Source organism: Colias eurytheme, chromosome 16, assembly GCF_061535395.1.
Source record: "Colias eurytheme isolate Ceu_HAF_F1 chromosome 16, ilColEury1 Martin Lab GWU primary, whole genome shotgun sequence".
Classification (NCBI taxonomy): Eukaryota; Metazoa; Arthropoda; class Insecta; order Lepidoptera; family Pieridae; genus Colias; species Colias eurytheme.
In genome coordinates, this window is record NC_142995.1 from 1,492,026 (window position 1) to 1,515,023 (window position 22,998).

Consider the following 22,998-nt stretch of genomic DNA (forward strand, 5'->3'; position numbering starts at 1 on the left):
TCATAATGTATGCATTATAATAATTATTACACTACAAATTACAGTGCAAATATGAAAACTAATTTATAGCGAATTGAATATGAAATTTTTCGAATAGTTTCTGGTTTTAAAACGTCAAAATAAAAGTCTAAACGATGCTTGAAACGAAATATGAATTTCAATAAACTGTATTTTCCTAATTTTATCCTATCTATCTGCATGGTCTCTCTGATATTGCTGAAAATCAAATCAAAAATCAATAGAAAACTTGTGATTTATATTTTATCTTTACTCTATCAAAAAGGGTCCTCGAAAAACTCACGCGGCAAAAGTGTGCGGACGGTTTTTTTATACATTAAAATAAAAACACAACACACCTTCCATTCATTAAAGATAAATGTCACATTACAAGTACGAACTCCAACCTCAGAACCATTATTTAACCTATATTTCAAAACAAGCGTTCGCGATATTCGACGAATAACTTTTTATGACGAACATAGATTTTAATTGGGTTACAATCAAAGCTTATAATTTATTACGATGGCCGCTTTTTATCTCTGAATGCATTAAATTGGTAATTCTGATATTGGATTTCAGTAAATATGTTGGTAACGGTTAGGTATGAATTTATATTTTTGGTTTTATGGCATTCAAATGCTTTATAAATATAAATTTACCAGCGACCCGCCCCGGCTTCGCACGGGTGCAATGCTGATACTAAATACACTACAGAAAAACTTTTAACGTTGTATATAAAAATATAGCGGCCCGGTCGGCCGGTACCGCTGCAAACGGTACGCCCCGCAATTTTTAAATCTGTAATATCTTCGAAAATATTCACTTAAATCATACGGTGTAAAGGGCCATATAGATCTATATTAAATGAACAATGTATTCAAGGTATTTAATTGGTTAAGGATTAATGCTGTATTGGTTAAAATCGCTTCGAAAATTAGCCATTATTTGTCGTAAAAAGTAAATGACAAAAAAAAGTTATTGTGGGTTATCCATAAGAGATAGACATATGCCATCGCGGACTTTTCTGTAGACCTTTTCAATGTGTACAATACTTAGTACATTATTTTGATAAAACTCGTAGGGTTTAGCCTGCGTTTGCAATGTAAGCGGATAAAATGTAATTATTTTCGACATCACATTAGAAACCTCAAAAATAACAGTACTTCTCCACTATTTAATGGATGTTATTATACATATAAACCTTCCTCTTGAATCACTCTATCTATTAAAAAAAACCGCATCAAAATCCGTTGCGTAGTTTCAAAGATTTAAGCGTACAAAGGGACATAGGGACATAGGGACATAGGGAAATAGGGACAGAGAATGCGACTTTGTTTTATACTATGTAGTGATAAAGAATAGAAAAAATTCGATCACGAGGCGGGACTCGAACCCGCATCCTTCGCGCCATTCCGGGGCGGATGCCTGACCAACTCAGCCACTCGTGACCCGCCAGAGCAATCGAATTTATTCTATTCTTTCAGTATATGCATATTTTTATGTTGATTTTTGCTGTTTTGGTTCTTTTGAATATAACTAGTTATTTCTGTACGAATCTTCAATACATACATCCATAGAAAGTCCATCCAAAAAAAGCAATTCGAATAACGTGAAAACAATTATTTTTGGCACCCATTCAACTTCAAAACTTGGATAGGTTTTTGCGAAAATATTCAAATTTCAATTTCTTGCCAGCCTTGTGTATTGGGAAAAAGTTTACGATACAAGGAATGTACATAGTTTCAATTGAACTATATTTCTTTGGTTTTTATATGTTACTAGCGGTCCGCCCCGGCTTCGCCCGTGGTACATAATATTTACGTTTTCTCTACATAAAAACCATCCTCGTACTTCAAGGAATATAATAAAAAAAGAATGATCGAAATCGGTTCAGCCGTTCTCGAGTTATGCGCTTACCAACACATTTTGCGATTCATTTTTATATATAAGACTAGCGGTCCGCCCCGGCTTCGCCCGTGGTACATAATATTTACGTTTTCTCTACATAAAAACCATCCTCGTACTTCAAGGAATATAATAAAAAAAGAATGATCGAAATCGGTTCAGCCGTTCTCGAGTTATGCGCTTACCAACACATTTTACGATTCATTTTTATATATAAGACTAGCGGTCCGCCCCGGCTTCGCCCGTGGTACATAATATTTACGTTTTCTCTACATAAGAACCATCCTCGTACTTCAAGGAATATAATAAAAAAAGAATTATCGAAATCGGTTCAGCCGTTCTCGAGTTATGCGCTTACCAACACATTTTGCGATTCATTTTTATATATAAGATTGATAATAAAGTTTTATTTAACTACCTACCTACTTCTGCTTTTAGTAACAGAGTAGAGTAACTACTAGTTTAAATTTTAAGAACCTTACCTATAAAATTCTATTCAATATTTTGTCAGAAAAGATAACCTATAATTTATAAATATTAAAACATAAAGGAAGTATGAGCTCTACCTTTTATTAAAATGTATTATATTCAATTCATTTGTAAGGTAACATGTTCAATATATTTTTATTTTTCTGGTATGGGTCGTTAAAATGGCGGTCGAATATCAAACACCGACGACTCCACTATTTTTAAACAAGCTATCAATATCAAAAGAAAAAAGATACTGAAACCTATCTCACTTGAATAACGTATAAAATCCCATGATACTACACATATCCATTCGAACATTTATTAAGTTAGTTATATATCAAGTACATTCAATTATGAACCTTAAAAACAAATTTTTGGCCACATAATAAAGCGCTTGAAAAGCCAATGCATTGCGCTGTCAGCGCTTTCGAACGCGCCAACTTTATGCATTTTAACCGAGATATATTAAAATTAATTCATGGATCGAACAGGGGCCAATAGTCGTAAAAGATAATAATCGTCGATAGCATAGATATATGACGTCACCAATATGGCAGCTGAATTGGCGCGAACCGGCTTTGTTCGCTCGGCGGTACCTAACTGTTAATTGTTTTGGTAAAACTTATTGTTTATTAAGGTTTTTATATTTTATTTTTTTTAACACGCTTTTATAAGTTTCACCTGTATGTATAATTATATACTTGTATGGAACCTGTACCGCCTTGTTGGTACAGTGGTTGACGCGTGAACGTAGCACCGAGGGGTCTTGGGTTCGATTCCCGGTGGAGATGAAGAAAAAAAGACGTGTGGCACTCGGGGACTGCCGCGGTAAAGCTATTGCATAGCATGCCTTCAAGCCACACCTCCGAGCCCGTCGGAGTGGGGAGCGTGAGGTTTTTTCGTTACGGAATTTCTCGATTCAGTCCCCGCACTCAAGGCCCGCGGTAGAAGCTATGGAAGAATTTATCAGGGATAACCTTATCTTAACCTTATAACCTGAAGGTTTTGTAGTCACTACAGGTATAAAATAACGATGAATATTTTGTTCCAAAGATAAATTTTAACAATCATTCACCGGAATGTTTGAAGTACATTTTCAAATAAAATACCTATTAATGTAAATAAAATTAAATTTAAGTATTTAAAATTTTAGATCTTTTTTGTTAATTTAATTGTAAATGAGTGTGAACCATATTTTAATTTGAATATTTTATTATGATTCTTCATTCTATCAAAGCTACAATCACGCTATCTTATCGACGTTTATTAAGGTATTTAAATATTAGTACATCTAGTAATGTTTCCTTATAGATAACGAATATTATTAATCTATATACTAATATTATAAAGCAGAGAAGTTTTATTTGTTTGAACGCGCTAATCTCAGGAACTACTGGTCCGATTTGAAAAATTCTTTCATTGCTAGAAAGCTCATTTATCGAGGAAGGCTAGGCTATATATTATCATCACGCTAAGACCACCAGGAGCGGAGCAATGCGGGTGAAACCGCGGAGCACAGCTAGTGTATAATATTCGTTATTTATTATTTAAGTTTCTCTATAATTTACATACTTACATTTACAACCCACGTAACCACAAACCAGATCTAATTTAACAAGATTAACTTCATCGTAAAACCTTACCAATAAAACGTTAAAACTTTTGAAACAATCCCGTCAGAAAGCAGTAAATCTGGCTGTCTCTAATAAAGTGGACAGACAGACAAATGCACTCCGTATATAAGGAACAATTTAAATTCCACGAACATAACTCGTCGGGAAGGCTGAGCTATTTTTGGTTAAATTGACTTTCTTGGGTAAATAAGTGTATATCGGTTTCGCTAACGCAAATAAACTATACTAATAGAGATGTTTTTGTTTATCTATGCTTAAGTAAGCTCCGAACTACAGAATCGATTTTGATAAGTATTTTGCAAGTAGAAAGGTTCCTTGTTTATGTGCATGTGACAAATTAATTGACTGAAATATTATGACGATAAGTGTATGAAAGATATAAAGACTACAGCTTAATTGCGCTGAAAAAAAAATTAACGTATATAAATTTTACTCAATTAAGAAACTACAAATTAAAAAATTAATAATCTTGTTTTTACTTCTTAGCACTGCATTATGCTAGAGTAGGTACAACTGGGATGAAAAACTACCCAATGTATAACAATATTTTGATTAAAAAAGAAACTCAAATAACCAGAAGTAAGGGCGTAAGTATATTATTAGTCTATCTTACTAATATTATAAATACGAAAGTTTGAGAGGATGTGTGTGTGTGTTTGTTACTCTTTCACGCAAATTCTACTGAACCGATTACAATGAAATTAAGTATACATATAGAGGTTAACTTGGATTAACACATAGGATAGGTTTTAACCCGGAAATCCCAAGGGAACGGGAACTATGCGGGTTTTTCTTTGAAAACGCGGGCGTAGCCGCGGGCGGAAAGCTAGTTACACTATAACAACAGATTAAAAATATACATACTGAAAGAGGAATGTCACACTCCGGGTGTCTAAGAATAGCGTATCTTTGTTCCAAGATTACGATATGTTATTCTAAGTGGTTAAGCAGATGTTACACAAATGTATACTAATTTAATGGGGCGTAAGGTAGGACTAATTAACGAGCATTCTAGTTAATCACCGCATTAAACTGTGTTGTTTTGAAACTAGATTCTCACCCGTGTTTATCTGGGAGTGTTAACAATTTTTGAATCGAAACTTCTTTAGGCGTAGTAAAATTTCATAGTTGCGTCTTGGCAATACCGTCACATTTACGTTACGTTGGCATTAAGGCGACGATTTGAATTTTCACAAAGAAGTTTCACTTCTGACACGGCACACACACAAAAAAAAATTATTTGCTAGATTTTAATTACTATCGCACAAATAATATTATTATCTGAGTGCGTTATAAATTACCTAAAACAGTTAAATTTGTGAAAATTAATGTTGATTGATTTAAAATATAATATCATGAATGAAGTTGATACCGTATCAAAAGTAGCTGATGAAAGATTTTTAAAAACAGTCGTAATGCACATTACCAAATTATAGAATCAATAATTGCTCTTTATAATATTATGCACTTGTATAAATTGGCTTTCTACTTGCCTTCATAGTAGAAAAGGCAACAAAAGAATTACAATTTATGCCAAGATGAGCAATGAGCATTGAGCATTCCTTGCACCGAAGCAAAGACAAGTGGCCGATATTTTCTCAGCAGCGCCATCAATAATACCTAATCTCCAGGCGCCGTCTGCACTCAACCATACGTCACACGTCAGTACTAATTAAACTTATTTTGTTTAAAATAAATCTTATTACAGATGAGTTACGGTCGCAACAGCTTATGCAAATCGCCCGTCATAATGATTTTAATTTATGCCCCGTTTCTCTTTTTTCTCTGAATGGAGTTGGGTGATAAAAATTCGCTGTAAGTGCTGTGACGTCATTAATTACGAGCTTGAGATGTTTGACCGAAATGTTTCATGTTTTCAACCGACTTCAAAAAAGGAGGTTCTCAATACGACCGTTTGTTTTTTGGTTTATTTCTGAATTTTCGACTGGGTCTACAAATTTTGGTGATTATATTTTCCTACTGGTTAGTCCCGTTTAAATTTTGTCCAGTTCTGCCCATTTGAAGAGGGTTTAGTTAGATGTTAACAAATAATTATTTGGTACAGAATTGTTGGAGATGAGCTTGATGCATTTACTCGTATATCCACTGCTGTAGGTTCGCCTATAATTGAAGTTGCGTTCAAATTGAAATAGGAGATGATAATTTGTCTGGTACGTGGTTAATATTATTAGTAACTAGCTTTCCGCCTACGGCTTCGCCCGCTGTCTCAAATGATACATATAAACCTTCCTCTTCAAACACTCTATCTTTTAAACAAAACCGCATCAAAGTCCGTTGAGTAGTTTTAACGACCCGTTTCGTAGAAAGTTAATTTTGTATCATTTTAAAGATTTAAGCATACATAGGGACATAGGGATAGATAAAGCGACTTAGTTCTATTAGTTAACTCATGATTGAACTGTAACTCGATATGACTGATTATTTCAAAAATGCTTTTTATTTATCTGCTTAAACAGTGTGCCATATCCGCCTTCTACGATAAAATTATTTCCACTGTGTAGTGGCGCTTTGAACAAGGAAATGGCGGAACTAAGCAGGAAAACAGTTTTTGTAAATCAAAGGAAAGAAACGTCAATAATATGATAAAAAACAGCAGGAAAAACGAGTTCGGAGGAAAACTGGAAAAAGATGGTAGAGCTCTTCCTATTGGAGATCACTTATAGATAATAGCTTAAAATTATACATTAATATAATAAACTAGCTGTGCCCTGCGGTTTTACCCGCATTGTTCCGCTCCTGTTGGTTTTAGGATGAAGATATATAACCTATAACATTCCTCGATAAATGGGCCATCTAACACCGAAAGGATTTTTCAAATCGGACCAGTATTTCCTGCGATTAGCGCGTTCAAACAAACAAACTCTTCAGCTTTATAATAAAAGTATAGATTAGCTCTTAATTCTACAACATTCAATATAGAACCTACTCCCAACCTGTCCATATTCCACTAAATAAATAAATAAATAAAATCTTTATTTGAATTCATACATAAGTTTGACATATTGGATTGGGGTTCAGGCCCCCTTACTACGTATAACCTGTATTAAGGGGACCTGTTCCTTCCCTAATATTGATCCCACTACAAACAGATTCAAAATAATCAATCATTGCATTACAAAACTCGACAAACACTGAAAGCATTCAATTAGGGAGTCCACAAATTTGGCTGTGCTGTGCAAACATAATTTAGGGTTGAACATGCTCAATCCGATCATTATACAGTGCCCGCAATTAGTTCAATATCAGTCATTAGGGACGGTACACACCGCGACCCGCGGACGCAACTGTAATTAATCAATACCTTGGGACAGTGCGTCCTAATCTTTAGAGCGTGTAGGTAAGCTTAAAACTGGTCATTGTTGTGATTAAGTTCTTGCGATGTTAGGTAAATTTTGTATCATTTTAATGGTTTGTGCATAATGATGATTAAATATTTATCAGTTACAGTTATATACAGTGCCCACAATTAGTTCAATATCATTCATTAGGGATGGTATACACCGCGACCGCGGACGCGGCTGTAATTAATCAATACCTTGGGACAGTGTGTCCTAAACTTTAGAGGGTGTAGCTAAATAGAAAACGTGTAATTTTTGTACAGTGATGAAACTCGTACCATGATAGGGAGGTAATGTGGTATGTTTTAAACGAATGTGTGTTACGATTTTTCAATATTTTGGAGTGTGTTTGTAGACAAACTGTGTAACTCAATTTATATGTTCGTATAAGAAATATAGAGGTAACTTTTAAATTCGTTGTATGAGCAAGTCTTTAGGATTTTTTTAGCGTAACATCGAATAGATAAGAAAACGCTTATGTCCATCATTAAACTCAAACTCAAACTCAAACATTTTTTATTCAATTAGACTTCTTCAAGAAGCACTTTTGAAACGTCATTACATATTTTAACATTTACCACCGATTCAGAAAGCAGTATCTACGGATTAAAAAAATAAATACTATAACATCACACTTCATAATCAAATCACACGAATAAAATAATACACATAATTTTAATCGACTTAAAATTAAAACACAATTTCAACAAAATATCACCATTCAATAAACTAAACAACGTCAGACTCATTTCACTTATACACACATATTACACAAGACAGAAACACACCTTGACAAGGGAACTTAGTCCCTAATTTATGAACTAAGAGGTACATAATTCAAACTACGCATAAATCAACCTGGAGCTGTCATATTTTATCCGACTACCGTTTGACAGACATTTCGGGGTCAATTAAGGCCATTAAAAGGCTTAAGAGATTTCACGTGAAGTTTGAAAAGCGCTGGCTCAGTGTAATAATTAGGTCGTGTATAGACGAAAGACTTATTCGACGACGGATTATTGAAAAAGTTCATTGTAATTTTCTATAGTCGTCGTATTGGAAGTATTCATTGTCATGTTCTATAATCTTTTAAAAGTGCAGAATGTAGGAGAAATTTTAGAGTGTAGCGGGATTAAATGCATCTTTGTTTTAGCGAAATAAGTAGTATTTACCTTGTTAAGTTTTTTTACAAAATGTACAATTACTTAATTACATATTCCTGCAGCGAAAGTATGTTTTGAAAAATGTGATTTATATTATATTGACTCTTCAAATTACAAAATTCATTATAATATCATCTCCATAATAATGTATTCTGTGAACTAATTGTAATTATAATTTCGTGCTCACAGTAACTTGTTAAATCCCTATCTTAATTCAAACTGTGTTCGTATTAGAATAATTATGAAATAATTGAACCGATAAATTCACCCTTATCAGTTATAGATGGTTATTTGTAGTGAATATCATTAAACCATTAGGTACATTATCTTTGACTACATATTTTGATCATTGATATTTCTATTTATGAATAATCCAAATGTTACAACTTTATTGTAAATAGTTTATTATTAAGCTAGTGCAAAGCTTCTATCGCGGGCCTTGAGCGCGGGGACCGAATCGAGAAATTCCGTAACGAAAAACCTCACGCTCCCCACTCCGACGGGCTCGGAGGTGTGGCTTGAAGGCATGCTATGCAATAGCTTTACCGCGGCAGTCCCCGAGTGCCATACGTCTTTTTATTGTAAAAAAAAATCTTCAGAAATCATAACATACAGTAAGAGCTCTACGTTTTTTTCAAAGCAGAGAATTTTGAACAAATTAGGTGTGTGGTTTATAAACAAGTAGGTACTATATTCCATATTTCAATAACCCTATGTTATGAAAATGATCAATAAATCCCAGAATGTTTTTTTTTTCTTTTTAAAATTAATTTAATGTCATATCCCAGTCGTGCGTATACAAAACGCCTAAACCGCTTTGAATATCAGCATGGTCTATCAATATAAACGCTATTATTCGGCTGTGAACTGATAATGAAGGTGTTTATGCCTTCAAAGTTAGTCCCGGCCTAAATTATAGCTTTGATATTATAGTATTTAATGAGTATAGACCTTGAATATAGTTTGTATACCAAAATAGATATGAATATCTTAATTATAGTCAAGCACTTCATTTGAATATGATGGATCATGCTGTTACCATATTAATGTATATTGACGTGGGACTTTTCATTATAATATAATATTATGTCGTTGTATAATTACATTTAAATATTTATATATATTTATATTTAAATAACGAAATCAATAGTATCATTATAGAAGTGGTGTTTTATTATATGCCTAGTAAATTTTTCTATTGTTGTATCCCGATCTTGCCGAAAACGACAGAATATTCGATGTGTAGGTAACTTTTATTTATATTAAAAATTATCTCAGTAAGAATTACATTGAGCGGTCTTAGGAGTCAATGCACCACTATAAAAAAAAAGTCAATGCATATAATATAAGTACTGACGTACTTGTGCTATGTTGTGTCTCCTGGTTCATTTTCCTATTTCCACGTGTTCGAAAATAAAATTTCTTTTAGGGATTAAATCTGCATAATTGTAAAAATAGTACGTACTGTTCTACCGTTTCCTAAAATTATAAGCATCTTAAACTTGAAATACGGTTCACATTACCCGAATAAATTAAATTGCATTTTCCATACAGTAAAACGTTTCCCAAAGCGAACTTATTCAAACAAAAAGCGCGGTAAAAATCCATTAAAACACTAATAATCCAGTCTGTAGGTATTTATGCTCTACAAAAGGTGGCGTAGAATATGTTTTGAAACGATATTGTTTAGGTATGAAAGGTTAATCAAAATCCAAGTTTTCGACCTTGACGGACCCAGGCGCTAGCCGCCATCTTGAATTAAAGGTGCTAAAATTAGGTATATTTTAAATAACTTCTCAATTGTTTACTAAATCACAAAAGTGTCTATGAGGGGTTCAAAGAAGACAAAATTACCTACATTTTTTTCATACATGATTATTCTGTAAGTCTTAAAGGTAAAAAGTTACAAGCGACGGAAATAATAATATTTACAGAAATCATATAATTTTAATTTTGTTTAAAAATTGTGCAGAAATCTTTTTTTATTCTTTTTGATGGCCCGGGCTGGTTAATGGTGGCTTCTTCATTATCGTCGCTGAAATTTTCTGTTTCATTGTCTGTATTTTTAGTTTCCAACCATGAAATTGCGTCATCATGACCAGAAGAAATCGAAGACGCTGGAGCACGCTTTCTAGTAAATTTTTACGGAGGGGACATGGATAAGGAATCCTTAGAAGATATCCGATATGAACGATTCGTAAAGTTATCAATAAAAAGTAAATTTAATCGACGAAATTTCATGGTTGGAAACTAAAAATACAGACAATGAAACAGAAAATTTCAGCGACGATAATGAAGAAGCCACCATTAACCAGCCCGGGCCATCAAAAAGAATAAAAAAAGATTTCTGCACAATTTTTAAACAAAATTAAAATTATATGATTTCTGTAAATATTATTATTTCCGTCGCTTGTAACTTTTTACCTTACTTACAGAATAATCATGTATGAAAAAAATGTAGGTAATTTTGTCTTCTTTGAACCCCTCATAGACACTTTTGTGATTTAGTAAACAATTGAGAAGTTATTTAAAATATACCTAATTTTAGCACCTTTAATTCAAGATGGAGGCTAGCGCCTGGGTCCGTCAAGGTCGAAAACTTGGATTTTTATTAACCTTTCATACCTAAACAATATCGTTTCAAAACATTTTCTACGCCACCTTTTGTAGAGCAGAGGCTTTTACATTTCCCCACAGACTGGACTATAAGTGAAATCACAAAATACAATGCAACGAACAGAACTAATTAAAAATAACTAGGTTTAATTTTGCAAGCGTAACTTTAAAAACGTTATATCGTTTATTGGGGTTCCGTACCCAAAAGGTAAAACCGGACTCTTTTACTGAGACTTCGCTCTATTTGTCTTTCTAGAGCTCTATCTTTTGTCTGTCTATCTGTTTGTCAGTCCATCTGACTGTCACCAGACTATTCCTCATCAATTTTGATAGTTAAACAGTTGAAATTTTCAAAGATGATGCGTTTCTATTGCCGCTATAACAACAAATAATAAAAAAACATTGTTAATAGTTGGCACGGTCATAAATTGGATTAGTAATCTTTATTACAGTTCCTATTTAGTTTATTTGAACGGGACCCTTAGTGCTGTGAGTACGGCTCTCACTTGACCGATTTTTCTTTTCGTTGAACCTCCGGGGCCACTTTACCTCCAAGTGTAATGACTGTCCACAAATTTTAAACGAAACTCAATGCATTTTCAAGCAAACGACCCTTTGTTTTTGATATTAACGCTTAGTGATATGGGTTGCTTATTTTTGTTGTAGAAAGCAGTGTTAAAAAGATTTCTTCTTTATATTTTCTAGGTAGATTTATAAAGGGGATGTGTATGTTTCATAGAATTAATTTAACATGGCTTTATACTGGAGAAGGATTGTTTATAATTCTCTTAAAGTACTTAGAACAATTATATTTAATTGTTAATATATTTAATTTGCTATTGCAAATGAACTACTGGTTCGATTTAAAAAGTTATTTCAGTGTTAGATAGCCCATTGAGGAAAGCTGTATGCTATATATATGTAAATGCTATATGCTATATCTATTTGATATATCATCATTCATCATGCTAAAACCAATAGGAGGGGAGCAATGCGGGTATAACTGGGCACAGCTATTCTCTTATAGGTACAAGGAAATGGGTCAATCAGATAAACGAGTACCTAAATAATAGAAATCTATATCATTTATTTACGGATTTTGTGTCAAAATAAGCATCATGCTTTGTTCTAATAGGAATGTACCTTCGTAATAGTAAACATAACAGCCTGTAGTTAAATTACGTAATACCATTTCGAAATAATTAATGTTCGATATTAACAGACCAACTCACAATTAATTTCATTAAATTAATCTACAACTAATTCGCACTTGCTATTCTCCATCCTTTGTTCTTAGTACAAAATGTATCTAAAATTAATTACTCTTACATTTACTTGATCTAAATCCCTCCTAAAATACAATTCAGCGGATCCAGAAGCTTATTAAGGGGGCGCATAAAGCAAAATAACCAATCTTCTATTAGATGATACGTGTAATATGCAAGACCAAATCTAAAAAATAAAATATATATCAAACTAGATGATATGTTCAACGATTCTGTTTAATCAAAAACATAAAATATTAAAATTTACTCGATAAAAAAAAATCACCAAGTTAGCTCTAATTTTCACACTTTTACGTTTTCTACTTGACATGGTAATACTTATTATGATTTTTTTTTCATAAATAATTATATTAAAACATTTGCAAGATATTTGTCAGAGCATTTTGTGTAATTACTTTTAGTTTTGGTTTTATCTGCGATAAACCACTTTTATCGTGACAAAATCAAACGTTTATCTCGAGAAAAAAAGAGCGCCAAAAGTGGTTTATCGCAGATAAAACCAAAACTAAAAGTAATTACACAAAATGCTCTGACAAATATCTTGCAAATGTTTTAATATAATTGTTTATGAAAAAAAAATCATAATAAGTATTACCATGTCAAGTAGAAAACGTAAAAGTGTGAAAATTAGAGCTAACTTGGTGATTTTTTTTATCGAGTAAATTTTAATATTTTATGTTTTTGATTAAACAGAATCGTTGAACATATCATCTAGTTTGATATATATTTTATTTTTTAGATTTGGTCTTGCATATTACACGTATCATCTAATAGAAGATTGGTTATTTTGCTTTATGCGCCCCCTTAAACGATGTCGTTAAGCCACAAAAATAACCTCGCATTGAAAGCCATAATTTATCCAACTGTTTTGATTAAATCGCTGAAAACAATGGCCGAGCAATCAAGAATAAAGAATTGTTTTAGCCAAGAATTTTCAACGGCTATTAAATGGACGGTTTCCTTCGAAAAACTTAGCGACTGCTTTGTTTTCATTCAAAAGAGATTTTTTTGTTTATGCCCAAGTTTGAAGGAATGAAGAAATAATTATGGTCATTGCTATGTCGTAGTATTTTTTCTAGACAGCGCTGTAAGCGCTTGTAGTTACTTTGTAGGTATGTTTCAAAGAAATAAGAAATTCGAGTTATAAGAATATTTATTGATGAATAAATTTAATTATAAATTATTAAGTTTAAATGAGTTCCTGCAAATGCGAGAGAGATCATAGTTTAAAGATGAAAATATAATTTAAATAATAAATAATCATAATTGCTCGGAAAACTTTATATTTCATTTCATTCTATTTAGATTGAAGTTGTCTGTTTATTAAACTGTCAAGTGTAGAGTTACAACTAGATATTTAACTAAGTAGACTATTATTATATGAACACTAGTCCAATCCTTAACTAAAAACATCATTTAAAAAACATCAGATACTTATCATCATCACTTTAAAACCAATCGGAGCCATAAAATATCGTTTAAGGTGCACTCACACACATCAGTCACCGTCAAGTCACCGATGACTGATCGGTGACGGTTTGTGTACGTATCCACAAACACCAGTCACCGTCATGTTGTCCGTCAGTCACGTCGCCGGTTTGACTGAATCATTGAACACATACATCAGGTTAGTCAGTGATTCGACGTGTGTCACGCTAGAGAACATGTAGCAATTATTGACGGTAGCACGACGCTGACTGAACTGAGACGTGACGGCACCGGGTGAGTGGGGATAAAAGTATGATACATGTATGGAAAGATTATTTGACGTGCCTGACCGGTGATGTCACTGATAGATTTCGTGCCGGCGACTGTCGTGTGGGAACAGAGTCATACTAGAACTATTGATACATATTTTTTTTTAATCCTGTCCGGTGACGTGCCGTGACGGTGACTGATGTGTGTGAGTGCACCCTTATAAATAACTAGCGGTCCGCACTGACTTCGCTCATGGTTTATTACGTTTTATTTACATTTCTCTACATAAGAACCATCCCCGTATTTCAAGGAATATAATAAAAAAGAATTATCGAAATCGGTCCGGCCGTTCACGCGTGATGCCGTGACCAAGGAAAACGGGTTTCATTTTTATATATAATATATATATATATATATATATATATATATATATATATATATATATATATATATATATATATATATATATATATATATATTATAGATAGAGATATACCTACTTATACAATCCCTAAAAATATATTACTTTATGTAGGTAATAAATTGCACGAATACAAATTTTTGATTTCTCAAAAGGAAACATAAAACACAATAAAACAAAATTGAAATTAATAAATCATTCAAAACATAAATAAAACAACTATGAGCTTGCCGCAACAATCACGAAATAAACTTATTTCGTGTGTTTGTCCCAAGTTTGCGACGTAGCTCCGAAACGTGCTTGCTTTTACAATTTCCTGTTGAATTCAAAATTCATAGCAATACTGAATCATTTACGTAAGGAACTTTAGTGTAAACATCTTCTATGTGAATTAATTTCGCATTACGATGACAATTAGTTCTATGGAATTGCATGTAATTCCTATATTATTGTTAATTTGCATCTATATTGGCAATAATGTGTGTCTATGCCTTACAAAGAACAAGAAGATAGATGCTATCTTATACCTTTCAAAACAGGGATATAAAATCCCTGAAAATGTGTAATAATTAATAAAATATCTATACCTAGTGTTTATTGTGATATCTATCCTACAGCGCAAATAAAAATGGTGATAACCATTTGCAAATAAACATGAGTTTTTGAATCAATAATAATAATATTGTCAAGAGCTTAATCAGTTTGGTGATCTATTTTTTAAATCAATAGCTAATAAATTGTTCTTTACAAATTATCTTAGCTGTTGTCCTACATCACCTTACTAAAACGACCCATGTATACTAATACCACCGATTACACTAATAGAAAGAAAGAAAGAAAGAAAGAAAAAACATTTATTTCTAGAAAAAGGTACACACACAAGAAGCAAACACATAATAGAAAAAGAAAGAAAGTACGACACATAAAATTAGACATAAATTAGACGCCATGTTTGTTGAGAATCTGGTACTGTGTGTGCACTGCATTTCCAGAAAAGGGTCTTGACTCAGCTTTCTGCCATAGTCGCAGCAAGCTGCGACTACAGCGCTGGTATTCTGTCAAGACCGAATGGAGGGTGTGCTTTCGACTTTCCACTGATTTGCTACAGAAAAATAATAAATAAATAGATAATACGTCTATCCAACAAAATAAATCTCCTAAATGAATATTCACGAATACATAAACTTGCCATCTATTTACATGCATTCAATTACACAATACATTAATTTAATCTGGCAATTAATCTGAAACATCGCTATCGGTAATGTTATATTATTACTATCGCGCATTGTTAACTAAAATTTCATTCAAATTGTTATTTTATAAACCCGCCATTACGTAGCTGGTTTTGGTGTGTTCCACTTGGAACTGTGGCTTATAGGGATTAAATAATTTTTTATAAATACTGGTAAAATGTTATAACCGAAAATAGTAGAAAATATAACTATCGGAGACAGATAGCTTCACTCAATTTTTTTCGGGGTAAAAAGTCGTATAAGTACAGACAATCTGTGTATCAAACTTCATCCAGATCTGATCAGCTGTTTCTGTTTGATAGACGATCCATACATTCTTACAAATTTCCGCGTTAAAATAATGTGTACAATGTTGATATGAATTCAAAAGAACAACTAGAGACAGTGTTCCTTGCCGGCTCTGTAGTATTGTATGTATTTAAACGTTTCGAAAGCGCTTCTGAAGGATTTTTAGTTGAATAAATAAATGTTTCACTTTAAATGAACTTGCTTTTAAAATTTATAGCTCAATAATTGGTCGCTATATTTACTTTATAGAGTAAAAGTGTTAAGGATTGGTATTTGGTGGACATAAAGCGTAATTTAATATTAGGAGCATTTATTTAAAAAGAACCAAGTGGAACATACCATACCAATTACATTGATTATGCCCAATTACTAAATATACTGAAATAGTTATTGGTGGTTACCCTAAAATTACCATTATTTCAGAGATGACATTAAGAATCGTTTGCATTGTTTCGATTAAAGCAAATATTAATATAATAAGTTTATGATAGGTATATGAATTCAGTTAATCACTACATAGTATAAAACAAAGTCACTTTCTCTGTCCCTATGTCCCTTTATATGCTTAAATCTTTAAAATTACGCAACGGATTTGGATGCGGTTTTTTTTAATAGATAGAGTGATTCAAGTTGGGTTTTAGACAAAGCGGGCGAAGCCGCGGGCGGTAAGCTAGTTAATAATAATATAAAATCGGTTAATTAATTAAATTACATTACATTCGTTTTATGTTTAAATAGAGACTCTACTAACGACTTACTTTACAATTTAAAGTACAAAGTGTAATTTAATAGACACAATATATTAAAATTATTTTAACAAAATGTTTCTGACTCCAATGGCTTATCAATTACAGTATCTACTGCACCATTTAAGGGATCTTCATAAGAAACTAAACTATACCTACAACTACCAAATATATTAACCTCTTAAAAAATAACATTCTAAAGTATACAAGCCCCCCTAGTCAAGTGGCTTTCTGTTAGCGTAGCGTTCAATAGAATAGACTACGAATGTATGAGATTGACGTAGGCTGTAGATAAACGTATCTACAGCTTACGTATCTACAGCCTACGTCAATCTCATACATTCGTAGTCTATTCTATTGAACGCTACGCTAACAGAAAGCCACTTGACTAGGGGGGCAATAATTTAACGTCAACCACCGTACTTGTCTAAAGTATACACATTACTCCATTGTCCTTAAACAACTAAAAACCCATTTTTCCAACTATGAAACGCTGTGTAGACAGCTCGGGGTAACCGGCACCTTTAGAATAACAGTCTTATTATGGGTACGTTTTGTTGCGTTCACAAAATAATCTTACTTTTTTGGCACCGGGACCTTCTAAAACATATGAAAACCAATTGCAACAAGACTGTTTCGAGCGGTTTCGAGACGTCAATCGAAAAATTGGAACCGGCACGCTCTCTTTGACATTTAGCATTCTTGTTATAATGTCATTAATGACAGTTTTAAGCAATTTTAGTGAAGTTGTAAATATGGAACTTTTATAACATTATTTTCAATATTATTAAAAGAATACACATCAAATTTAAGTGAAACGTATGTAGTTGGAAATCTATTTAATAAATGAAGCTTTTAAAGAAGACAATACATTTATTATATTAAAAATGCAAAATTAACATAACTACATCGGGTTGTTCCAAGAAAAGGCTTCAAACCTTTTGATTTAAGAAGAATCGTGTAAATAATTTATTATTGCGAAGTGCGCAATCATCACGAGTCTCTATGAGATATGGGGGCATCATATGAACAATCTTAAAATACAATTATAACCTACAGATTTATCTGTGTAAGATAAAAGTAATGTAAGTACCATACCCAATGCAAATCTTAAGAGTATATTTAAAAATACGTTTGTTTATGTACACATTCTCCACTTGTTATTTCTCTATATAATAAAATGCAACCCTACTTATGTAAATCTATAAAAGATTGTTTATTATTTCTTCTGGATTCAATATATTTTATCATGTTATATTATTTATATAATAAAACACTTAAAAGTAAATCTACACTCAAATGCACTACCCATATTATACTTATGTAATCTGTTGTTAAGGATCTCATTTAATTTTGAGAAATAATACCATTATTTATTTCCAGATTCTACAATCAATTCCGAGCACTAGGGATAAGATTACCCAGAGTAACCACATGGAAGCATTGATAGTATTCAAGAAGCTATAAAGTGCCAGCGCTACATGAATATATTTTTTTCAATAGGAAGCAATATCATACTTTAAATGTTTAAGTGCAATAAAAAACATTTATAAATCCAAAATCTTTATTTAGTCCTTTTTATTTATTTATTGACAAATCATTTGCTCCTTTACTTCTCTTGATACCATTTATATAAAAAAAAGTGATAAAACATGGAAGTATTCGAAATTAGATTCAATTCTATTTAGCTTAAATATTTATTAAAAACAATTAGGTAGATATATATAACTCAAATCCAAATTTGTAAGTAAATAGCATATTAAAAACACCCTTGATTAAAAAAATTAAGTTTTATTTATAGTAAGTACCAACCTTTAAAACTTAAAATGCAATAAACAAAAACTTTATATTTACATCACAATGAATAATTCCTACACTAATAGATTAATGGTATTTATATTTTTATTTTAAATTTAAATCAATTATTGTATTTGCATAATAAAGAGTAGATAAATAATTTAAAAACTTGCAGTACTTATGTATACTTTTAATTTCATTTTTATTAAACTTAAAATGAAAACAATGTAGGTACTATATTAAGGTACAATTAAATTTTTACATTTTCAGATGTATGATACAAATATGAATATTTTAAGTGTAGACATGGTGGCGCCTCCCCCAACTTGAAGTTCTCACTACCACATGATCATCTCCCAAGCCGGTACTTCCTTGTTCAATGTTTGGGCAAGCCGGCAATCAACACAACTGTGAAAGATAAATTGGACTTAAACTGATTCTTTGTTGCTTTAAAATTTAATAAGTACATTTAATATGTTTACTTTTATTATTAAAGGGCTTGTCATGGTGTATGTAATTTTAGATGTTTTTTTAAACAATGTCGGTATAGTTTGTTAAATAATAAATACTTTATTTGTTAATCATTTTTCAAGTATTTTAACATTTTAGTTGTTTATCTTGCAAATCTTAATATTGTTTTAAAAAAAAAAGTTAAATGTGTAGGTGTGTAATTCCTTACAAAACTGTTAATATAAGTATCTTCTAACCAAACATAGATAGGTTTGCTTATAAATTAATATAAATACTTACTTTTGACCAGCTGCTCTAGTTTTTGTGAACTCCCAAATCATTTGCACTTAAACTTTCAGCAGAGAATTCTATCAACTTCGTCTCATCATAACTTTTACCTCGTTAGAAGTTATTCATGAACCTATCTTTGTCTTTGTAACTTCGGGGTCAGGGAGCTTCGCGCACTCTGCACAATGTTCTGCTGTAAGTTAAATAAAAATTACTTCAATTAAGTAACAATAATCAAAGACGAAATCATGCAAAAACCAAAACTTTATTCGTAAAAATATATCTCTGTAGTCTGTTATCATAAATCGTCCTTACTCGTACTTTATCTTACTATTTCAATATTGCTTTTTCGCACTTTCTCATTTATCCAGAGATGAGATTCACATATTTAAGTTTAAGTTTATCTGAAATTTTAGATAATAATAAGAATTATGAGGACAGTGACATGACATTTTGATTTTTGACGTTTAATGTTCGATACAAATCATTACGACTTGGCCTAAAAGCCTTGTAGCCAAGCCATTAATCTTAAAAAAATAGACAAAACTTCGGAATTCATTCGCTCTTTGGACCAACTTTGGACATTGTAGGCAATCGTATAGTAATCATGTTGAAAAGGCTCCCGGTACCAAAATAAAGTAAGATTATTTTGTGAACTCAACAAAACAAGGTTGTTATTATAAAAATGGCGGTGATTGAAAATTAAACGTCAAAAATCCAAATGTCATAATCACTGTCCTCGTATTATTAACTGAAATTTGGATAAATCAAATTGAAAAATTGCGAAAGATAAGTAATATGCATTAAAGAATGCATGAAAGAGGCATGAAAGAGCAATTGAAATAGCAAGGTAAGATAATATACGAGTAATAAATATATCTAAAACATTGGACGATTTATGACAACACAGATATATTTTTACGAATAAAGTATTGGTTTTTGCATGATTTCGTCTGTTTTGATTATTGTTAATTGAAGTAATTTTTATTTAACTTGCAGCAGAACATTGTGCAGAATGCGCGAAGCTCCCTGACCCTGAAGTTACAAAGACAAAGGTACATAAATAACTCCTAACGAGTTAAAAGTTATGCTGAGACGAAGTTGATAGAATTCTCTGAAAGTATAAGTGCAAATGATTTGGGAGTTCACAAAAACTAGAGCAGCTGGTCAAAAGTAAATATTTATATTAATTTATAAGCAAACCTATCTATGTTTGGTTAGAAGATACTTATATTAACAGTTTTGTAAGGAATTACACACCTACACATTTAACTTTTTTTTTTAAAACAATATTAAGATTTGCAAGATAAACAACTAAAATGTTAAAATACTTGAAAAATGATTAACAAATAAAGTATTTATTATTTAACAAACTATACCGACATTGTTTAAAAAAACATCTAAAATTACATACACCATGACAAGCCCTTTAACCCATTGACCACCGTAAGGCCCGATCGGGGCGCGACACAATAGATTTTCTATTGTGTCTGTGATTCCGAGGACTGATGGATTAATAATAAAAGTAAACATATTAAATGTACTTATTAAATTTTAAAGCAACAAAGAATCAGTTTAAGTCCAATTTATCTTTCACAGTTATGTTGATTGCCGGCTTGCCCAAACATTGAACAAGGAAGTACCGGCTTGGGAGATGATCATGTGGTAGTGAGAACTTCAAGTTGGGGGAGGCGCCACCATGTCTACACTTAAAATATTCATATTTGTATCATACATCTGAAAATGTAAAAATTTAATTGTACCTTAATATAGTACCTACATTGTTTTCATTTTAAGTTTAATAAAAATGAAATTAAAAGTATACATAAGTACTGCAAGTTTTTAAATTATTTATCTACTCTTTATTATGCAAATACAATAATTGATTTAAATTTAAAATAAAAATATAAATACCATTAATCTATTAGTGTAGGAATTATTCATTGTGATGTAAATATAAAGTTTTTGTTTATTGCATTTTAAGTTTTAAAGGTTGGTACTTACTATAAATAAAACTTAATTTTTTTAATCAAGGGTGTTTTTAATATGCTATTTACTTACAAATTTGGATTTGAGTTATATATATCTACCTAATTGTTTTTAATAAATATTTAAGCTAAATAGAATTGAATCTAATTTCGAATACTTCCATGTTTTATCACTTTTTTTTATATAAATGATATCAAGAGAAGTAAAGGAGCAAATGATTTGTCAATAAATAAATAAAAAGGACTAAATAAAGATTTTGGATTTATAAATGTTTTTTATTGCACTTAAACATTTAAAGTATGATATTGCTTCCTATTGAAAAAAATATATTCATGTTGCGCTGGCACTTTATAGCTTCTTGAATACTATCAATGCTTCCATGTGGTTACTCTGGGTAATCTTATGTGCTCGGAATTGATTGTAGAATCTGGAAATAAATAATGGTTTTATTGCTCAAAATTAAATGAGATCCTTAACAACAGATTACATAAGTATAATATGGGTAGTGCATTTGAGTGTAGATTTACTTTTATAGTCTTATATTCTATATAGGTAAATAATAACATGATAAAATATATTGAATCATGAAGAAATAATAAACAATCTTTTATAGATTTACATTAAGTATTAGATAAAATTTATGTTTAGGGAATAAGTAGAGTTGCATTTTATTATACAGAGAAATAACAAGTGGAGAATGTGTACTTATACAGACGTATTTTTAAATAGATTTGCATAAGGTATGGTACTTACATTACTTTTATCTTACACAGATAAATCTGTAGGTTATATTGTATTTTCAAATTGTTCATATGATGCCCCCATATCTCATAGGGACTCGTGATGATTACGCACTTGTTTACTATTTAGGTACACGATTCTGCTTAAATCAAAAGGTTTGAAGCCTTTTCTTCTTCTTCTTCTTCTCTTAATTAATGGCTCCACCCAATAAAAACCTTTTCTTCGAACAAGCCGATGTAAAGTTCTATTATTATCTGATAACTGTCAAATTGTCAAATAGATCGCAGTTCGCACCGGTCCCAATAATTGAGTGAACTATTACGAGTGACGTCATCAAAATTGCTAGAAAAACAAAATCAGTTTAACGCTGCAACAAGCTTGCGTTAAGGGTGTCACGGTACGAAAAGACATAGTAATGTTATAATAAGCTTGCTATAAGAGATGCCGGTTACCCCCCTGAAGTTAAACACGAATGCTAAGGCTTTGGCAATATCATAAAGAGCCCGCGTTCTCACCTAGTAAAATAACCAACTTCACGTTTAAGCGAAGCTGGCTATAATAAAAGTTTATACAGAGTTAAGTTATGGAAGACGCGCAAATGAGGAGTTTTGCAGATATTTAATTATTTTAAGAAGTGTATTGTTGGTAATACAACAATTATTTTGTTGCTCAAAAATTATTTAAAATGTATATTTTAAATTATTATTGTGAATTATCTTGCAAACTAATCATAAAATATGTTTAGCCCATAGAAATCTAAATAACAAGACACATGTTATTTAGATTTCTATGGTTTAGCCTATGCTAATAATATTGCTATTAAACTAAAGGCAATTTGGAATGTAGATTCAGGAGTGATAAATCAGCCCTAGTGGGCCCTCTTTACAATG

The 22,998-nt window shown here is 31.7% G+C and overlaps 1 long non-coding RNA gene across 4 annotated transcripts; it reads right to left on the reverse strand.

Annotated features, from left to right (window-relative positions):
* Positions 1-18,954: 18,954 nt before the first annotated feature.
* Positions 18,955-19,812, reverse strand: LOC149901556 (uncharacterized). Of its 4 annotated transcripts, none has more exons than XR_016457640.1 (3): positions 19,700-19,812; positions 19,391-19,571; positions 18,955-19,048 (listed from the first exon to the last, which is right to left on the reverse strand). It is a non-coding gene; the product is annotated as an uncharacterized LOC149901556 (long non-coding RNA). The 4 variants fall into 4 exon arrangements; XR_016457641.1 differs by having other exon boundaries at positions 19,694-19,794; XR_016457642.1 differs by having other exon boundaries at positions 19,710-19,793.
* Positions 19,813-22,998: the final 3,186 nt, after the last annotated feature.